General features: G+C 42.8%; 1 long non-coding RNA gene and 2 pseudogenes across 1 annotated transcript; all 3 read right to left on the reverse strand.

Annotated features, from left to right (window-relative positions):
• Positions 1-7,564: 7,564 nt before the first annotated feature.
• Positions 7,565-7,683, reverse strand: LOC147193425 (5S ribosomal RNA; annotated as a pseudogene).
• Positions 7,684-8,358: 675 nt separating this feature from the next.
• LOC147193426 (5S ribosomal RNA) lies at positions 8,359-8,467 on the reverse strand (annotated as a pseudogene).
• Positions 8,468-9,857: 1,390 nt separating this feature from the next.
• Positions 9,858-10,968, reverse strand: LOC147193427 (uncharacterized). The gene is made up of 2 exons (XR_015103235.1): positions 10,796-10,968; positions 9,858-10,305 (listed from the first exon to the last, which is right to left on the reverse strand). It is a non-coding gene; the product is annotated as an uncharacterized LOC147193427 (long non-coding RNA).
• Between the last annotated feature and the right edge of the window lie 586 nt (positions 10,969-11,554).

Raw genomic sequence — 11,554 nt, forward strand, 5'->3', positions numbered from 1 at the left:
GTGAAGTTTAGATCCTATTTCCCCTTGGTTAATTAACAGCCCCCCAAGGGTTTTCTTGCCTCCACAACCTCATAAAAGTCCCTGAAGGCTGTCAAGTGCCTTCGAAGAGGAACCCTAATCTCAAGATTTGTGGACCAGCAGATATGGTCTGTACTTTGTCAAAATGCCAAGATCGAACTTTGCTTGACTCTCTTTGTCTCCGATTTTTTACATAAGGGGAAGGACTGCCTGCCCCTAATTAATATAATTAACATACTATGCCTATGTATACGTGTGACTGTAGTTGCTCGGGGCTTCCTGATGAAATCTGAGACTCACAGGAGCCCGAATCGATTTGTGTTGCGTTGTGATAAACTGAAGAAAAGACGACGTGGTGTTGGGTCTTCTTTCACATTATAGAGAGATAAAAGAACCTGTGTCCAAGGAGGACCAAGAGCAATTTGACCGCTCCCATTCCTCAACAAGTGGCTGGCTTTAAACAGTTTCTTTTTTTGGACACATATATGCTGTAAGGCTAACTGCAGAAGCCTTTGACACCATTTCTTTGGCCAGCTTGTACCTGTCGTCCACCATAGCTTTTAAAGCCTAAAAGGGAACAATATGAAAATATTGGAATTGCCACTATGGGAAAATGAGAAGAATACTTCATGTCTTCACATACATACCTTCCTTGTGGGAAGAACGTAGGTAGGGTTCAAAGCTGTAACAAACTTTCTGAACCCTTCGTCCTCCACAATAGTGAAGGGCTGACAGTCCTCAATGACCATCTTGACCAAGGCTTCATCTACATCTTTGCTCTCTTGCAATCAGAAATCAAAAATAGGTTATGTTAGTCATGCAGTATTTAAAGTGTATCTTAACATTGTCAATACACTGTGTAGTTTTGCTTACCAAAGCTTGGCCCAGTTTCATGGCTCTCCTTGCTCTCATGCAAGGCTCTATAATGCCTCAACATAGACAAGGTGTTATCGTTGTATACAAGTTCCCTTGCACACAACAGACACTTCACCTGTAAGATAACATAAATTAGACACAAGAACAAGCGAAAAGCTGCATTGTCACATTTATATTCATGTAGTGTTTCTCCCTCACCTTACTGGAAGCAATGAAATCAAAATGTTCCCCTACAGGGGAGGATCGCCTTTTTCGCGCAGGTTCCATCACAAGCAACGGACAAGGTTCGAAAAAATATTGCACTGTTCCACTGCTGCGCACAGGTGTAACAAGTACAGGAGCCCGAAATCCACAAAATATGAGATAACAGGCGATCGCCATTGCGTTTTGCAACCTATTTATACCGTAGTCCAGGGGTGGGCAATTATTTTCCCGGGGGGGGGGGGCAAATGAGAAGCAGAAAATATTGTGGAGGGCCGGGCCAAAAGTTAGAAATAGAAAATAAAGAAGATAGCACAATGTCTTTGTATGCCAGTAATAATGTAACATTCTCCTCCACCATCACACTCAGCACCGGTTCTCCTCAATAATGTGTACTGAGCCCCCTGTTGTTCACGCTCTACACATTTGACTGCTCTCTGACTCTTATTAGCGGTCCAGTTTGCTGAAAGGTTTTAACATGATAACAATCAAACCATTCTAGGAAATGTTCATTTACTCGAGCCACAAGCAATTCACTCTGAGCATGGAAATTGCCAGAATCGGACTGAGTAAGAATCGCTTCCTTGTTTTTCAAAGTCTCATAGATTTTAGTCTTTCCGACTCCAGGTCTCCTGAATGTTTCGTACTTTGTTACCCGCTTCGTTTAATCAGATACAGTACATATCACTTTTCGTTCCATGGTCATTACTCTCTCCCTCTTTCTTCGTCTTCCCCTCCCTCCCTGTGCTCTGCAACTTGAAGTAACTGCGCCACCTGGTGTTGAAATGCCTGTCATTACAAGTCCAAACGAAATGAATGCAATCAAACCTTAATTGTGCAGCAGTCTTCGGCGGGCCGGATTAAAAAGACCAACGGCCGGGTACGGCCCGCGGGCCGTATGTTGCCCCCCACCCGCCCGCCGTAGTCTGTACTGTTTGCAATGCGCGCCAAACATCGGACCACTCCCAAAGCGTACACGTGATTCAGCCGGCCGGCGAGGCTTCATACGGCATCACTTCCAGGTTTTGCTGAAAGACGAGCGCCTCGATACAAGCTTCGTGGAAACGCCCCTCCCATTACTCGACTGTTTGACAACGCAGTTGTTGTTTACTGTAAAACTAAACACACAAGAATAATTACATACTGTATATTGTATATTTAGGTACAAAACATCCTTCATTTTTTTACAAACGGGGCTAGTGCTAATACTAAAAGTCAATGGAGGATCCCATGAACGTGCTAACTGAAAATTGACTTTGGTCATTATGTTCCTTCAAACAACGACTATTCACACACAAACACATACACAAGGGTAACGTAACACTACTCAAAGGCACATCCCAATCTTTGAAAAAGGAGATAGAATTCTCGAGTTCAATCGCAATTTTCTCCTGTTGTCATTTTGTATGTACTGTACTCCATGCATGCACGGCACCACACTGCGCGTGAGAGGCCAACACGCACAAGAAACAGCCAATATTTGTTTTCATTTTTTGAAAATTGCTATTTTTTAGTATCTTCTTAATTTCCTTTTTTTCATCATTTATTTTCTCATCCTTTTAAGTTATATTTTACGTTGCTTTTTCATGGATTCAAGGAATCTTCCTTTCTTCAAAATTCTGCCCACATTGTAACACCGCCACCACCAAAAGCTCGTCCTGGTGACAACAGTGGCTGATGCGTAGCGCTCTCCTTGACGTTTCCAACATCGTTGGCCGGTCATCATTTCTACTCAACATGAATTGACTTTCAGCAGAGGACAGCGCTGAGTCCCACTGGTCCAACGTCCAGCGTGAAGGCTCCCCAGACCGGGCACAGACGATGACGCCCGTGCCTGGTGGTGTGGTCAGGTATCCTTGCAGGCCGTCCAGCACACAGACCAAGCTAATGTCATCGGCTTCGAATGGTTTGATGTGACACTTGGGTGCCTCTCACCTCCCTTATATGGCCTGGAGTTGAGAGGCATTCATCATCTGGTTTCTCAGGGCATTATTCACAATGTAGCGGTCATCAGCATGGAATGTCGCCAAATGACATCCACTTCTACATCTTTCTGTGACTCTTCCAGTCTCTCAGTATCTCTGTTGCAAATTGCTAATGACACTGTGACAATCTAAACTCAATGGCCACTTCCGTCTGAGAATGTCCTCTTTAAAAGCATCACAAGGGCAAGGTACTGTTGATCCATTGTTAGGCATCGTCTTGGTCTAATCGTGTGTGTGTGGGTGTGTGTGGGTGTGGGTGTGTGTGCGCGCGCACGCTCACGCGCATGGGTCTTCGACCACGCATGCAAGTGTATATTGAATAAAATTGGGCTTGTGTGTTGGTTAAAAGGTAAAAAGTCGTTTGCAACACCCGGGCCGTTTGCCCGAACATACTTGCGCATCCGCCATCTTGGCCAGCCGAGTCGGAAAGAGGGCTGAACACGCGCGCAGCGCACGGAAATCGGTCAGATCGACCGGAAATGACGCAATACAACTATTACTTTTTTTTTCTTTCCATGATTATTTATTGAAGATATTGCAAATGAATTGTTTTTGATGAATGCATTTCTTTCGATCACGTTAGTGTAAACAGGAAACAAAACGAACACTATATTAATACATGCACATATTACAAACATTTAAACAAAAAGGATTTTTCATCAACAATTTCAAATAAGGAGCATATAGCCAGAGTCGTAACAGCTTTCTTGTTTTTGTAATTGTTAAGATATTATTCCTCTCTGTTAGTTGGGTTTGAAAGAAACAATGTAGAATGCTGTTGAAGGTATTTCCCGCTTACAATACAATACATGCTGATTTATATAGCTTACTGTGATGACAATCACCTTTGGTACCCCCCTCTCCCCCACCACTTTTAGGACCCCTCCAGAGGGCATGTCAACATCAAAAGAAGAACCGTTATCTCCAGTTTCTGTGTTGCAGCTATTGAGGGACTGTGCCTTACTATGAATACGATTGATCCCAGTCTCTTTCCTGAATGTTAGGTTAATGCTGGTAATCTGATGCTAAGAACACATCAGGAACAGGAAGACTCAGGAGGAAGGCATGGTTGTCTTTCTCGCAAGAGAGAGCGCGCTAAAACATGTCTCGGTTCACAATCTCAGAGCAGCTCTCCAGCTGGCTCTGCAATGTAAACCGTTACAGGTTCCGGGGCAACTCTGATGAGAGTGCGTTTGTCTCCTTGCATTTATTGGAAGGATTTCCCCGATACACGATCTTCTAATGGGTGTGGGGAGTATTTTCACATTCCACGACGGTTTCAGTAAAGCAGAGTTTCAATAAGAACACACAGTTCATTCCTGAGATGTTGTCAAACGGCCCTTACTGGATGTCGATGGTCCACGAACACAACTTCCCTCTCATGGTGTCCTGGGTTGATGTTATCTTCTCACAAGCAACAGTTCATTTGACTGAAGCCGTTCACTTAACAACAAGATATTGTCTTAAAAGCGAGAACAGGAGCAGCCTGAGCTCTCCCGGTACAAGTCTACCATTATCAACCTACCCCATTGTCTATGAGGTACTGTATTTGCGAGGTTTCACTCTGAAACAGTTTTTAAAGTTACACAGAGAGTAAATATGGGAGAAGAGAATTACATTTATTCCAACACTGAACATCTGTGTGCACACCTAAAACAACGTATGTAGTGTTGAATTTTATCTTCTTCCTCCTTGGTTGATTAACGGCCCCCCAAGTGTCTGTCTATTATGGACCATCCTGTCGTTCCTCCATCGACCTATGGAAGGTCGTCTACAGTACTCAGTGGCTGGGCTTTCCTCCTCCTGCTCTGACACCAGTTCTCAGACATTGCTCGCCTTCCTCCAAGTCTTTGGTACAGGGCGTCTTTCATTTGATTGTGTCGATGTACCCAATGTTGCAGTGTTGTGTCCAAGGACCGGCAACCCGAGGCCAAGGCCAAGGCCAAGGACTTGACTCCGAGGCCAAGGCCAAGGCCAAGGACTTGGAAAGTTTTCCGGGGCAAGGCCAAGGCCAAGGACTGATTTTGAAACTGAGGCCTAGCCGAGGACATGTATAAAACAATGCTACCATACCACTTGGCAGGTCTTCATGATTTGCAACACCCCTCCATCATAACCCTTTGCACTCCCTAACGCTTGAATGAAGTGTTTTTATTCAAAGAGTAGAACAGTCACGGTATGTGTTATTTATACTGAGAAAAAAAATCATATGGTATACATTTATGAATTTGTGTTTTAGTGCAGTAGTTTCTTAATATGAAGTAAATCAACACTCAACAGGCATGACATGGCACGGAACACAAGTTGAGAAATTACTTTGCATAGAAGTCAATCACTGACTGCAGAAAAAGCGGTAATCTCTCAGTGATAATTTTACAGTTTACTGGCAGCGAGTCCCAGGGACTCGCCGATCAGAAAAGTATGAGTGCCATTATGGATTGAGAGAGTCCCAAATTTTGAATTCTGATAGGGTCTACTTATTCATTTGCATATGATAATAACACAAACAACAACATATACATACAATGATAAACAAATGCTGCAAAAATTGAAATAATTCAGGAGCAGGCCTGAGGATTTCGGAAATTCATGGTAACCGTTTTTCGGTTCCGTCGGATTACCCAATGGGAAACCACGATAACAAATGTTGGGTTCCGTAAACGTTTATCATGGGAACACATTTTTTTCCCAATCTCACACTGCAAAGATTAATTGACTGGTAATCATTAATACAGGTAAGTATTGATGTGGCTTGACATCCTCTTCCCAAGACGATGCATGTGTAATCTATGATCAATTTGACAAAAGTATTTAACACACATCATCATTAGTTCTACCAACAGTTAACATGAGCATTACTACACCTTGTGACGAATGTTTTATTCATAAAGTTACCATGCTACAACCAGTAAATTATAGAATAACCAATACTGTTTCATAATATTTTTCACAGCGATTAGCCTACAAATCTAATGACCAATTTCCTCGTAATTGTGCCTCGCGTCGTATTTCGCTCTCGCGTTCTGTGCATACGTCACAGGTGAGTTTAGTGATACGCCCTTTGGACGATTCATACGAAAAATCAGACAAGCATTCCCATTTCTTAAATATCGTAATTAGTAGACCTTGGGGAGTTTTTTTCGCCGCCATCTCAAACATTCATCCGCGCGATTCCGCCCCTTGGACGATTCATACGAAAAATCAGACAAGCGTTCCCATTTCTAAATATCGTAATTAGTAGACCTTGGTGAGTTTTTTTCGCCGCCATCTCAAACTTTCAGCCGCGCGATTCCTCAGTTTGCGGACTAAAATAACAACCCGCATGCGCACATAACGTCATCTGTTGTGCCCCCCGCCCCCAACACTGAAAACAAAACAAAAGCAAATTAGAAGAAACACACACACCACATCACATCACAAACACACATACAGGCGCAGTGAAATCGCATGGATCACAGTCAATTCAAGTGCGGTGACTTTTATAATTAAACTATTTTTCGGTACCGTGAAAATGACACCACGGAAACGACACACTACCGGTAACGATTGTTACTGTGAAATCCTCAGGCTTGCCGTAGTTTTGTTTGTTTGTTTGTTTTGCCTGAGAAATTTCCTTGCGTCCCAAAAACGCACATTGTTTGGAACTGTGCGTCCCATGGGAAAATTATGCGTCTAGGACGCGGGACGCAGAGGTAACGAGATGGCTGAATCTCTAACCATTCTCTGAGTACTACTATTGTAAGCTTTTGTTAAATTGTTAATTATTATCATTTTATATTTAAGCATTATATTCTTTTATGTTAGTTAACTTAATTATACTCTGTTTAATACGTCCTGAAATATTCTTATGTTGCTTACATGTGATTGGGGAAGAAAAGCAGGAAGGTGGGTCGTTACCGGAAGGGGGAGTGTTCGTTCGAGTCAGGAGGCAGCTGTTGGAAAAAGAAAAAGAAAAAGAAAGAGCTGTGTTCAAACGAAGTCGTCCTCTCCTTTTTGCCCATTCTAAACGTAGAGCAATCCATCTAAAACCTACGAACTCCTCAACTTACGCAAGTACTAACCAGGCCCGACCCTGCTTAGCTTCCGAGATCAGACGAGATCGGGCGTTTCAGGGTAGTATGGCCGTAAGCGAGAAAAGACATGAAAATTGTCCTCTTTATAGCTGACAGTGCACTTCCGGGTCGGGGGTGGAGTGAATTTTTTTCATTTATTAACCTCCTCCCGAGTGCACGAAGGAGGGGCCCGCTCCCGTGGTGGTTTGAGCGCTCAGACTGTCAGGCTCGCATACGGTCCGCTGCGAGCAAGCAGCTCTGCGGTACTTGATGTCTGTTTGAAAGTGTGCTTTTCCAGCGGAGGTGCAACACATCAATAAGAGATTTAAAAATGTCAGTTCAACGTTGTGGATCTCCCAGTTAAGGCTGAGGGGAAAAAAATGAGATAAGGAAGCGCGAAATAACGTGAAAGCGTGTTCACGTGGGTGCAAAAGTTTACAGCAGCAGGTATTCCCAGGCGGTCTCCTATCCAATTACTAACCAGGCCCGACACTGCTTAGCTTCCGAGATCGGACGAGATCAGGCGTTCTCAGGGTAGTATGGCCGTAAGTGAGGAATGGCGTGAAAATGGTCCCCTTTATAGCAGACAGGGAACTTCCGGGTCGGGCGGAGTGGTGGTGTTGTGAACAGACAAATATGCGCTCAATTATTTCCTGTTTTACTTTGAAGGATCTATTCCAACGTTCGGTTATATATGCTGTGTGTGTTATACATGACTATCACCAATTCTAATAAAACAAGAGACTGTCACGCAGATTTTTCCTCCGTTTATCCAGCCACCTTGAGGGGTGACACGCGGGTATACTGCATAAGTAAGCCGCTGACAACAGGTGGGGTGAATTTTTTTAATTTATTAACCTCCTCCCGAGTGCACGAAGGAGGGGCCCGCTCCCGTGGTGGTTTGAGCGCTCAGACTGTCAGGCTCGCATACGGTCCGCTGCGAGCAAGCAGCTCTGCGGTACTTGGTGTCTGTTTAAAAGTGTGGAAAAACATCCAGCAGGCGGAAATCCCAAGCTGCTTCATGTCCAAGTGCGATCATGACCGATCCCCGTGCAGACGGCTCCCTCTGTTGGACATTAATTTTATTCCAAAGAGACGTTGTTCTGTCATATCAACGTGAAGGAAACGATTTCAAAGCACAGGATAAGTGAAAGTTGAATGACAAATGAAAGCCAACATTTTAGGAAGAGCAGTGATTTGTGTTGTGAATTGGAGGTGGGTGCAAAAGCTTACAGCACCTGGTATTCCCAGGCAGTCTCCCATCCAAGTACTAACCAGGCCCGACGCTGCTTAGCTTCCGAGATCGGGCGTTCTCAGGGTAGTATTGTCGTAAGCGAGAAACGACGTGAAAATTGTCCCCTTTATAGCTGACAGTGCACTTCCGGGTCGGGGGGGCGGAGTGGTGGGGTGATTTTCTTTCTTCATTTATTTAACCTCCTCCCGAGTGCACGAAGGAGGGGCCCGTATGGCAAGCCATTTGAGCATTTATTCCAAATCCCTGATATCAAACATAAGTGTGTTACACTAGTTCGATCTCCTTCAGCACTAGTTCGACACTCGGCCACACTAGTGACACCGAATGTCGAACTAGTTGCACAGAAATCCTCACTAGCCACTCATTTTTGGCAACTAGTGCCACTTTTGTCCAACTAGTGCTGACAAAATTCTAACTAGTGACACCTGGAAGCACACAAGCAGAGGGAACTTCCCAGCTAGTCATCTTTTTTATGCCCTAGTGGCCCACTAGACCAAACTAGTGAGGTTCAAAGTCTTACTAGTTTACTAGTAAGGTTTAAAAAGTGTTAACTAGTAAAACGTGGATTGTTCTAACATGTTAACTAGTGGCCTATGATTTCCTGCACTAGTTAACTAGTGGGAGCTGAAATATCCATTAGTTAACTAGTGGAGGATAAAACGTTGATAGTGCACTAGTTTAAGACCGTTAAAGCCTTGATATCCAACTAGTGAGTCCAAAAATGTTACTTGCTCACCAGTGATGCCCCAAATATCCACTAGTTCCACTAGTGCCACATTTTGACTTCACTAGTTTGACTAGTGAAGTCAAAATGTCGCACTAGTGGATGTCACCCTACTCACTAGTCAACTAGTTAAATGGTCGTTTGATTTAACTAGTTAACTAGTGATGGCAAAATGTTCACTTGTACAACATGTGAAACACTAATGGCTCACTGGTCACACTAGTTACGCTAAATGCTAATCAGGAGGCAGGACAGTGCCAGAAGTGAACACCTCCTATTGACTCCACGATAAGAGCACCACCCAGCAAAAAATTAACCCTTTAAAACCTGATTCTGAGCTTTCACAATTATTTACCGCCATTTGCGTAATATCTGCAGTATACAGAAGGAATCAAGCAATTTTTACCAGTCAATGTATCTGTAGGTGATGTTTATTTATTATGTACACGGAGATAAAGAGTACAGCTCTACAGTATCCACTTTTATATATGTATACTATACTAAATACAATTAATACGGCACCATATAATGGTTCTGGAAAACAGTTCTGCAACATATTCTCCCTAAATAATGATGTGAATTTTCAGTTGTTGCTAAATCAGTTAGGATGCTATAATTTGTGGTGTAGATGCGAATTTAGGAGAGCAGGACATCGCATTTCATTTGGAGCAGCAGCTTGGTTGATGATGTCCCCAAACCGGCTCATCTATTATATTTGTCGTGCAATACAATGAAAATGAGCACAATTGAAAAACATAGGCTTCTTGTATTTTAAAATAAAATAATCACATGTTTACCGTTCTGGGGTTTCTACAATCATGAATGAAGGCATTATTTACAGCATCTTGACAGCAGTGTGATCGAGCAGATTAGATGGAGTAGAATTTGATTGGGGCTTCACTGATTTATTTCATACAATTCATATCCAAAACACAGTTGAAAAATATTTGATTGTTAAAATATTTAAATACAAGAACTATATCAAGAAATTAACAAAACATACACAGTTTTTTTTAATGAGGAGAAAAGTCTAAAAACATATCACAGATGACAAACGTTGTGCCTCTCCTCCTCCTGTTCTTCAATGAAGCTGATCACCCTCCAGCTCCCGTTAGAAACATCGTGCTGCTGACGGTGTGCCGGCAGAATGGTTGTGATGCAGGAGGTGCTGTGGACTCTCCCAGAAACGAGGACCTAGTTTAGTTTAGTTGTAGATCCAGTAAAACATAGTGCAAATGTTACATTATTTGTAATGCATGGTTACAGTCTTGTGAATATTAAAAAATGTACTTCATGTAATGCAGGCAGCGAATAATTCAAACGAACTAAGGCAGCAAACAGTAAGAGCAAAATCATGTTCCAAACATTAACTTTAACTCTTTTTTAAATGTCAATTAGCTTTTGAGTGATAAGACAAAATGTGACTGTCAGACAGAGAACTGTCAGAGCAAACGGCAGATTTGAGAAAGTCCTGCCGAAATAAACCTGCACCCGACTGCGACTGTCAGCGTTGAACTGCCGCCGTTGCTGTCAAAGTCAGACACATCTCCGAAATCGTTGGAGCAAATTTTTAAGCAGGCTTCATCTTGATAAATTGACCACATATTTGACATTTACACCATAACTTTACCGCCTAAAATAATCGTAAAACAACATTTTGTGTAACAACAAGAGTAATATTTACCCGAAAAGCTTTCAACGCGTCTGAAAGTTTTCTCCACCGTTTTTGTTGGGGCTTGGCTCGAAATGCATCATGATTGGCTGCCCGAAGTCCACGTGTCTGTCGGACGTGCTCTCATTGGTCTACAATACAATCACGGATGAATAAATACTCAGAGGGCTTGCTAGGCAAGCCCTTTGAGTATTTATTCCATATTGCCCACTAGTTCACTAGTAAGATCATTTTGACGCTTACTAGTGAACATGTAAGCCACAAAACGCCCACGAGTTCACTAGTAAGATCATTTTGACGCTTACTAGTGAACATGTAAGGCCATAAATGTGCCCACTAGTTCACTAGTAAGATCATTTTGACGCTTACTAGTGAACATGTAAGCCACAAAACGCCCACTAGTTCACTAGTAAGATCATTTTGACGCTTACTAGTGAACATGTAAGGCCATAAATGTGGCCACTACTTCACTAGTAAGATCATTTTGACGCTTACTAGTGAACATGTAAGCCACAAAACGCCCACTAGTTCACTAGTAAGATCATTTTGACGCTTACTAGTGAACATGTAAGGCCATAAATGTGCCCACTAGTTCACTAGTAAGATCATTTTGACGCTTACTAGTGAACATGTAAGCCACAAAACGCCCACTAGTTCACTAGTAAGATCATCTTGACGCTTACTAGTGAACATGTAAGGCCATAAATGTGCCCACTAGTTCACTAGTAAGATCATTTTGACGCTTACTAGTGAACATGTAAGCCACAAAAC

The sequence above is a fragment of the Hippocampus guttulatus genome, chromosome 16, assembly GCF_054856545.1.
Source record: "Hippocampus guttulatus isolate MCC_2025c chromosome 16, RoL_Hgut_1.0, whole genome shotgun sequence".
Classification (NCBI taxonomy): domain Eukaryota; kingdom Metazoa; phylum Chordata; class Actinopteri; order Syngnathiformes; family Syngnathidae; genus Hippocampus; species Hippocampus guttulatus.